The sequence below is a fragment of the Balaenoptera acutorostrata genome, chromosome 12 (assembly GCF_949987535.1).
Source record: "Balaenoptera acutorostrata chromosome 12, mBalAcu1.1, whole genome shotgun sequence".
Taxonomy (NCBI): Eukaryota; Metazoa; Chordata; class Mammalia; order Artiodactyla; family Balaenopteridae; genus Balaenoptera; species Balaenoptera acutorostrata.
The window spans coordinates 17,742,611-17,752,683 of NC_080075.1; the positions used below are offsets into that span (position 1 = coordinate 17,742,611).

A 10,073-nucleotide genomic window follows, 5' to 3' on the forward strand; every position below is an offset into this window, starting at 1 on the left:
GGAAGTCAGCGCAACTCATGCCAGATATTTACCAATTCTGCCTTGATCCTTCCTGTGCTCCCACAGCACCATCTCATGCTCTATAGCAGTGATTCTTAAACTATTGATGGGAAAGAATCTGTCCTCCCAAACTTTAATTGGTAATGGACTGATACCTTTATGTAATGGAAAAAATTAAATTACTATAAAAATGAAATGAAGGACAAAAAACAAAACTACACAAAAATCAAGTCCACATATTTTATTATTAGATTCATTATACATACTTTTTTAGATCAAACTGCTGTAAAATAAATATTTACTCAGTTTACAGTCCAGTACTTGTTTATGAATATATATATATATATGTCCATAAATATAAAGTATATCCTATATAATAAAATATTTATCCACATATATTTATGAATAATACATATATATCCATATATTACTTATGACATATATAATATATATCCAGTTATCATATATCCATAAAATTTATAAATATTACCCAGTTTGCAGTCTAGAACTTGTTTATGAATAAAACTTTGAGCTGAAATGCCCTACACAGGCTGGAGGTCTTCCTTAGAATTCTGACTGTAAAATTCACTCATTCAAAACATGGAGTGTGAAATCAGTCATGCAACTGGTATTTAAAATTAAAATGATAAAGCAATTTTTTAAATAAATAAATTTAATTCAACATATTTGTATTTGATTTCATAGGACTCTGGTTTGGTTGGTTGGTTTGGTAAGGTTTTGGGTGGAATTTTGTTCTTTTAAACATGTCTGCATGTATACTTGAAATTTTCACTTTTATGGATGGTGAACACATATATACAGTAGTACTAGAATAGGATGATACTAAAGCAGTGTGCTTTCCACTTCAAAAACCACAGGCAACATCATAACTGTAAAAATGTTGTCTTTATTATGCCTGGTGTTTGTTTTTTCTGTGATTCAATCTTCACTTGCAGGCTTCTCCCTTCGCACTCTCTGATGTGTAATACCTGCAGATATACTCCTGGCCTCCTTATATCAGTCTTTTTAGCACAACTGATTTGAGAAAAACTTTCTCCATAAAGTATAAATGAGTAATACAGCATCATGTCAAGCACATGAAGTAAGAACGGAAGAAATTTAGGCATATAGCATAATTTTTTTTTGAAGATGTTCACTACCAAAAAGAACCATCCTCTGTATGGATCTGTATTTTTCAACATATAATAGCATACCAAATAGCACTGATATTAAATAATTAGTCCAGGAAAAATCAACTAGTAAATGATGGTTAATGGAGCATAAGACTACCAGATTCATAACACATGATCTTTCCAAAGTGTGATAAAGAATCCCTAGCTTAAAGCTCACTCTTTTTCCCCCAATATGTATTTAAGAGCAGAGGTTGAGGAACTATGGCCTGCAGGCCAAATCCAGTCCACCAACTGTTTTGTGAACAAAAGTTTGTTGGAACACACTCATTTGTTTATATATTGTTTGTGTCTTCTTCCATTCTTCAAAGGCAGCGTTGAGCAGTTTTGCACAACTTTGCAACAGGCACTGGAATATTTACTGTCTGGCCTTAAATAGAGAAAAAGTATGTTAACTTCTGTTTATGAGACAATTTTTTAAGTAATTAAACTACAAGAATTTTAGGAAGAGGTTTAAGCATAAAGTAAATATTAGGATTCCAATGGCAAGGCCATCTTTAGTGTAGAGAAAACTGTATCAGACATTCCCTATGATTTATTATCATCAAACATTCAGATAAACTATTCTTGACCTTAGTTCGTGCCTGTCAAGCCATCTTGTGCCAATGATTTAACTTCCATAAAGTTCCACCTTCCTTTGGTTACAAATACTCAAATTGCACTTTCAGGAAGACATGCAAGATATAAATGGGGCCCAAACCCTATGATTATCAATGTTTTCTTCTTAAACTGCTTGCCTTCTAAACATTAAATGGTTTCATTTTTTCAGTGTCTTAAAATTAGCTTTCACAACTGTTCACTGTGCAGATATGGCTATTCCAATCTTCCTTACAATTAAATATTTTTACAGTAAACTTCTTAACAGGCACTCTGGTGACTGATTTTTTAAAAAAGAATCCTGAAGGAAACAAAATCTTAATATAATTTTTATGTTGGATAAATAATTTCTGATAATTATAGGCAAAACAAATTGAACTTTATTAAGGAACATAAGAAGTGTGAGACAAAGCAGTTTGTAGTGTTACCAGAGCAGAAAACGTGAACTGATTGGAGAAGGCTGACAGAATGAAGAAGGAAACTCGGAAATAGGGATCACTTGTTTTATCTCAGGCACTTTTTATATGCATATAATTTATTTGTCACAGTTGCCTAGCACAGGGAGACAGTTTCTTTTTTCGTCAATAAGAAAACGGAGATTCATAAATGTTAAGTTACAAGTCACAGTGGTAAGTGTTAAGCCTGGCCATGTGAGAAAAAAGCCCTAGTTTCTTCATGGCTGTGATCTGGGAAATGCAGTGCTCAATTTCCTTTACTTTTGATTTTAAGAGTCTGAACTATAGGTAAGGAAAAAGAAAAATAAAAGCAAAGAAACAAAGAAACAAAGAAACAAAAAGGGCAGACTGACTTAAGTGTTTCTGTCCTCATTGAACAAATAGCCAACATTACAGGAAGCTGCTTTTAGATCTCATTAGCACACAGATTTCAATGACATCTAATTTTGCTAAGTATATGATACATAAAAGTGTCTGCTGTTCAATAAATCAAAAACAACAAATGACATACACAACAGTATTGTAATAGTTATCATTTTTAAATACTTAGTATATATCATTCTTAAGAATTACATATTAGGTTTAGATAATTGCTTCGTTCATTGTTCTATGCAACTTACATGTATTTACTCCTACAAATGACAATGAAACAATATCTACTAATATCCTCATTTTACAAATAAGAAAACAGAGGTTGTGAGAAATTGAGTGACTTGCTTATGGTGAAAAGTGTCTGGTAAGCAGCTAATAAGGGGTTAAACCAGGATATGAAGGCAGTTAGTCTACGAGCCTTTTCTCTGAACCATTGTTATACTTCTTCACCTGTATGGGCTTTTCAATTAATATAGTCATCTATTCAAAAATATATATTGTGTTTCTACTACAGACTGTTCTTACTGGAGATATCACAGTGAGCATAAAAAAATTCAAATTTCTGCCTTCATGAAGTTTGGTAATAAATTTAGAAATTTAATGTGGCTCAGTGTTAGATTTGGTAAATAGAGTGGGGGGATTTTCATAGAAAAAATCAAATTTGCTCCTGAAATTATATATACATATTTTTAAAAATCAAGGAGAAGGGAAGAAAACCACAGCTCTAGCAATTTAAATATTCAGATGAAAGCTAATTTTAAGACATTGAAAAATTGAATTATTCAATATATAGAAGGCAAGCTATATAAGAAGAGAATATTGATAATTATAGATTTTTAGTCCCATTCATATCTTGCATGTTTTCCTGAGAGTGAAATTTGAGTATCTGGGTCATTGGAAGAATAGGAACAAGCATGTTTGTTTATGTGGTCATGTCCCTTGCTTAGATCTTGTAAGAGATAACTAGTAAAATATCTTTAAAGTGTAATGGACTCTGGAAATTTTATTTTTGACCTCAGATAGTCTCAACTGTATCAGATATTTACATTATATTTCCATTTTCTAGTTTATTTTCTCATTTGACTTCCAAAGCTTTTTGAAGTCAACATTAACTGCCCTCCTCCACACCTATCTACCACCTTTTTGTAAGGCTACTAAGATACCAGAGAAATGAGTTTCCAAAGATTTTATGGTCAATTAGAAGCAAAATAAAGATCCAAATTCTATATTAGTGATCTGTATACATGTTTCTAGTATGTGTGAATATGGACTATTTTAATACTGTAACAGGGTATAAGTTGCTTATTCAAATTAGGAAGAACAGCTAACAACTAACAGAAATTTCTAAACCTCAAAACTCATTTTCCAAAATTAAAGTCAATGCTACAAAATCAACCGCACCTTTTAATAGAAAGTGTTGTGTGTTAATTGCACCTCCCCAAAATGTACGCCAAGGTCCTAATCCCTGGTACATGTGAATGTGACTTTATTTGGAATAGTCGCTACAGATGTAATTAAAATGAGATTATACCTGAGTTGTGCACTTAATCCAATACAACTGGTGTCATTATGAGAAACACAGAGGAGAATGCCATATGAAGACACAGACACACAGAGTAAAGAGGCTGTATGATGACAAGTCAGTGATTGGAATTATGCAACCTGAATCAGGGAACACCATTGACTGCCAGCAACCATCAGGGGATGAGAGAGGATGGCCCTGTTAACTTGATTTTAGAGTTCTAGTCTCCAGTAATATGAAAGAGTAAATTTCTGCTGTTTTACACCCCTCAGTTTGTGGTAGTTTCTTACAAAAGTCATAGGAAATTAATATATATGGGTTCTTTGGTTTAATGCTCAGAGCTAGTTTTGTTGGTAAGCATCTTCATAACTGATTTTTTTCATAAAATATAGAAAGTTATGCTCACAAGTGAAATTTTCTTTTTAAAAAAATTTTATTTTATATTGGATCATAGTTGATTAACAATGTTGTGTTTAGTTTCAGGTGTACAGCAAAGTGATTCAGTTATGCATAGACATGTATCTATTCTTTTTCAAATTATTTTCCCATTTAGGTTATTACAGAATATTGAGAAGAGTTCCACGTGCTATATAGTAGGTTTTTGTTGGTTACCTATTTTATTTATTCATTTATTTATTTATTTATTCATTTTTTCACAGCCTTAAGGTGCTCTATGCATTCAGAGAAACTTCTCTAGTAACGAACTATAGAAATGATCCCTGAAAGTATAGTCTTGCTTACCTATTTTAAAGGTAGCAGTGTGTACATGTCAATCCCAAACTCCCAAGCTATCCTTCTCCTCCACCCTTCCCCCCAGTAACCATAAATTCATTCTCCAAGTCTGTAAGTTTGTTTCTGTTTCGTAAATAAGTTCATTTGTATCATTTTTTTTTTTTTAATTTGTATGGAGACACAAAAGACCCCTAAGAGCCAAAGCAATTTTGAGGAAGAAAAATGGAGCTGGAGTAACCAGGCTTCTTGATTTTAGACTACATTACAAAGCTATAGTCATCAAAACAATATGATACTGTCATAAAAACAGAAATATAAATCAATGGAACAAGATAGAAAGCCCAGAAATAAACAATGGTGAAAAGACAGTCTTCAATAAATGGTGCTAGGAAAACTGGACATCTACATGTAAAAAAATGAAACTAGAACATTCTTTTACACCATACACAAAAATGAAATCAAAATGGATTAAAGCCCTAAATGTGAGACTGGATACTATAAAACTCTTAAAGGAAAATGTAGGCAGAACACTCTTTGACACAAATTGCAGCAATATCTTTTTCTATCTATCTCCTACAGTAATGGGAATAAAAACAGAAATAAACAAATGGGACCTAATTAAACTCAAAAGCTTTTGTACTGCAAAAGAAATCATAAGCAAAACAAAAAGACAAACCACAGAATGGGAGAAAATATTTGCAAACAATGCAACCCACTCCCATTGCCATATTTATAACTGCTAGACTGAATTTTAAGATGATCATTTCTTTGTTTCTCTTATAGCCATACCATATGTATACATATATGAAATATTGTTTATTTTGCAGCAAATTATCATTTTCAAAAATTACTACAGCATTATTCCTTCTCCTAGATGCTCTTCTACTATGTGATTTTGCCACTCTGCTATCTAAAGGTGGAAAGTAATTCCCCTTCTATTAAAATTGGGCTAGCCTTTTTAACGTAATTGCAACTGAATGATGCTATGTGATTTCCCAGGTTTTATGAGAAGTCTTGTAACTTCTGCCTTGGTCTTTTAAAATATTTGTCTCTGAATACTCCCTTTTGGAAGATTTTCTCTCATAATCTAGCACCATGTTTTGAGAAGCATGTGAAGTGCTCTAATCAATTGTCACAGCTGAGCTCAGCCATAGAGAACAGTGACCAACTATATGCCCAAAATGGTCCTGGTTTCAGCACTAAACATCCAGCATCTTGGGAACTCCTTCAGTTCCAGGCAAACTGGGACAGTTGGTCAAAGTATCTTAGACTCATCCCCACCTAGACACCAAAAATGTGACTATAGAATCCTCTACATAATTATAGCTGCAATCATTCAAGTCACCCACAGCCTTTCAAACCTTATCAGCTGAAGCATCCAACATAGTGAAGCAGAAAAATAATTCATCTCCCCCATTTGAATTACTGGCTCACAGAATTTATGATAATAACAAGCCAGTTATTATTTTTTGCCACTGAGTTTAGAGTACTTTGTTACACAGTAATACATAAGAAAAATATTATAAAATTTTCTTGAACTTTTTATAAATAACATGATTTGTACTTTACTGTCTTCATTTTTTTGCAGAATAAATGAATAACAAATTTGAAGATATACAATAGAACAATGAAAAATTAAGAAAGAATATGTAAATGAGGCAAATACATGAGGCAAAAACCATTGGAACTTCAAGGAGAAATAGACAAATCCACAGTTACAGTTGGAGAATTCAACAGCTCTTTTTTAGTAATGATATATCCAACAAAAAGAAAATCAGTGCTGATACAATTGAATTAAACAACCCCACCAGTAAATTGGATACAATTAACATATATAGAATACCCTATTCAACAACAAAGTAATACACATTTTTCAAGCTCACATAGACTATTCAGCATGATAGACCACATGATGTGTCAAAAATTTGAAAAAATGTAAAGGAACAGAAATCATATAAAATATATTCTCATTCCAAAATGGAACTAAACCAAAATTAATTAAAGAAAGATAGCTGGAAAAACTCCAGTATTTGGAGATTAAACAATACACTTCTGAATAACACATGGATCAAAGAAGAAGTGTCAAAAAACTAAAAATATTTTCAAGTAAATAAAAATTTTAAATATAATAATATTTCTGAGATAGAAGAAAAGCAGTGCTTCAATGAAAATCTGTAGCATTAAATGTATATATTATAAAAGAAGTCGGACCTAAAGTGAAAATATAGTTTCCAACATTTTACACTACATAAATAACAAGAGGAAGCCTAAAGCTAACAGATGAAGATAAATAATAAAATGTAGAGCAGAAATTTATAAACTTAAAACTAGTAAATCAAAGGAGAAAATTAACAAACTGGAAAGCTAATTGTTTGGAAAAGAGGAATGAAATTGATAAAGCTGCAGTCAGGCTAAACAAGAGAAAGAGAAAAATTACCAATATGGAATTTTTCAATAATCGTTACTACTGACTCCATGGAAACTGAGATTATACTAAAGGAATACTACAAATAATTCTAAGGCCACAAATTTTGTAATTTAGGTGAAATGTATCAATTATTTGACAGACACAAATTGTCAAATCTCACATGAGGAGAAGTAGATCATCTATACAGATCTATACACATATTAAGTTGAATCAATAATGAATAAATGCAAAGATTCTTCAATATATGCAAATCAATCAATGTGATACACCATATTAACAAACTGAAGGATAAAAACCATATGATAATCTCAATAGATACAGAAAAAACTTTCAACAAAATTCAACACCCATTTATAATAAAAACTTTCCAAAAAGTAGGCATAGAGGGAACTTACTTCAGCATAATAAAGGCCATATATGACAAACCCACAGCAAGCATCATACTCAATGGTGAAACACTGAAAGCATTTCCACTAAAATCAGGAACAAGACAAAGATGCCCACTCTCACCACTATTATTCAACATAGTTTTGGAAGTTTTAGCCTCAGCAATCAGAGAAGAAAAAGAAATAAAAGGAATCTAAATTGGAAAAAAAGAAAAAAAGCTGACACTATTTGCAGATGACATGATACTATACATAGAGAATCCTAAAGATGCTACCAGAAAACTAGTAGAGCTAATCAATGAATTTGGTAAAGTAGCAGGATACAAGATTAATGCACAGAAATCTCTTTCATTCCTAAATACTAATGATGAAAAATCTGAAAGAGAAATTAAGAAAACACTCCCACTTACCATTGCAACAAAAAGAATAAACTACCTAGGAATAAACCTACCTAAGGAGACAAAAGACCTGTATGCAGAAACTTATAAGACACTGACGAAAGAAAGTAAAGATGATACAAACAGATGGAGAGATATACCATGTTCTTGGATTGGAAAATCAGCAGTGTGAAAATGACTATACTACCCAAAGCAATCCACAGATTCAATGCAATCCCTATCAAACTACCACTGGCATTTATCACAGAACTAGAACAAAAAAAAAAATTCACAATTTGTACGGAAACACAAAAGACCCCAAATAGCCAAAGCAATCTTGAGAAAGAAAAACGGAGCTGGAGGAATTGGACTCCCTGACTTCAGACTATACTACTAAGCTACAATAATCAAGACAGTATGGTACTAGTGCAAAAACAGAAAGATAGACCTATGAAACAAGTTAGAAAGCCCAGAGCTAAACCCATGAACATATGGTCAGCTTATCTTTGATAAAAGAGGCAAGAATATACAATCGAGAAAAGACAGCCTCTTCAATAAGTGGTGCTGGGAAAACTAGACAGCTACATGGAAAAGAATGAAATTAGAACACTTCCTAACACCATACACAAAAAGAAATTCAAAATGGATTAAAGACCTAAACGTAAGGCCAGACACTATCAAACTCTTAGAGGAAAACATAGGCAGAACACTCTATGACATAAATCACAGCAAGATCCTTTTTGACCCATCTCCTAGAGAAATGGAAATAACAAAAATAAACAAATGGGACCTAATGAAACTTAAAAGCTTTTGCACAGCAAAGGAAACCATAAACAAGATGAAAAGACAACCTTCAGAATGAGAGAAAATATTTGCAAACAAAGCAACTGAGAAAGGATTAATCTTCAAAATATACATGCAGCTCAATATCAAAAAACAAATAATGCAATCCAAAAAACGGCAAAAGACCTAAATAGATATTTCTCCAAAGAAGTCATACAGATTGCCAACAAACACATGAAAGAATGCTCAACATCACTAATCATTAGAGAAATGCAAATCAAAACTACAATGAGGTATCACCTCACATCAGTCAGAATGGCCATCATCAAAAAATCTACAAACAATAAATGCTGGAGAGGGTGTGGAGAAAAGGGAACCTTCTTGTACTGTTGGTGGGAATGTAAATCAATAAGGTCACTATGGAGAACAGTATGCAGGTTCCTTAAAAACCTAAACATATGACACAGCAATCTCACTACTTGGCATATACACTGAGGAAATCATAATTCAAAAAGAGACATGTACCACAATAGCCAGGACATGGAAGCAACCTAAGTGTCCATCGACAGATGAATGGATAAAGAAGATGTGGCACATATATACAATGGAATATTGCTCAGCCATAAAAAGAAACAAAATTGAGTTATTTTTAGTGAGGTGGATGGATCTAGAGACTGTCATATGGAGTGAAGTAAGTCACAAAGAGAAAAACAAATACCATACACTAACACATATATATGGAATCCAAAAAAAAAAAAAAAGGTCATGAAGAATCTAGGGGTAGGACAGGAATAAAGACACAGACAAAGAGAATTGGCTTGAGGATGCAGGGAGGGGATAGGTTAAGCTGGGACGAAGTGAGAGAGTAGCATTGACATATATACACTACCAAATGTAAAGTGGATAGCTAGTGGGAAGCAGCTGTCTCCCACCAGGAGATCAGCTTAGTGCTTTGTGACCACCTAGAGTGGTGGGATAGGGAATGTGTGAGGGAGACACAAAAGGGAGGGGATATGTGGATATATGTATACATATAGCTGATTCACTTTGTTATACAGCAGAAACTAACACAACATTGTAAAGCAATTATTCTCCAATAAAGATGTTAAAAAAAAAAAAGAAGAATCTTCCATATGAGAAATCATCAGACCAGTAGATTTTTACCTGTGCATTCTGTCAATCATGTAAGTTAGAAATAATACCAATTTTCCACATTCTTTTCTGGAAAATA

The 10,073-nt window shown here is 32.8% G+C and overlaps 1 pseudogene; it reads right to left on the reverse strand.

Moving 5' to 3' along the window:
* Positions 1–4,795: 4,795 nt before the first annotated feature.
* Positions 4,796–4,871, reverse strand: LOC114237694 (small nucleolar RNA U3; annotated as a pseudogene).
* Positions 4,872–10,073: the final 5,202 nt, after the last annotated feature.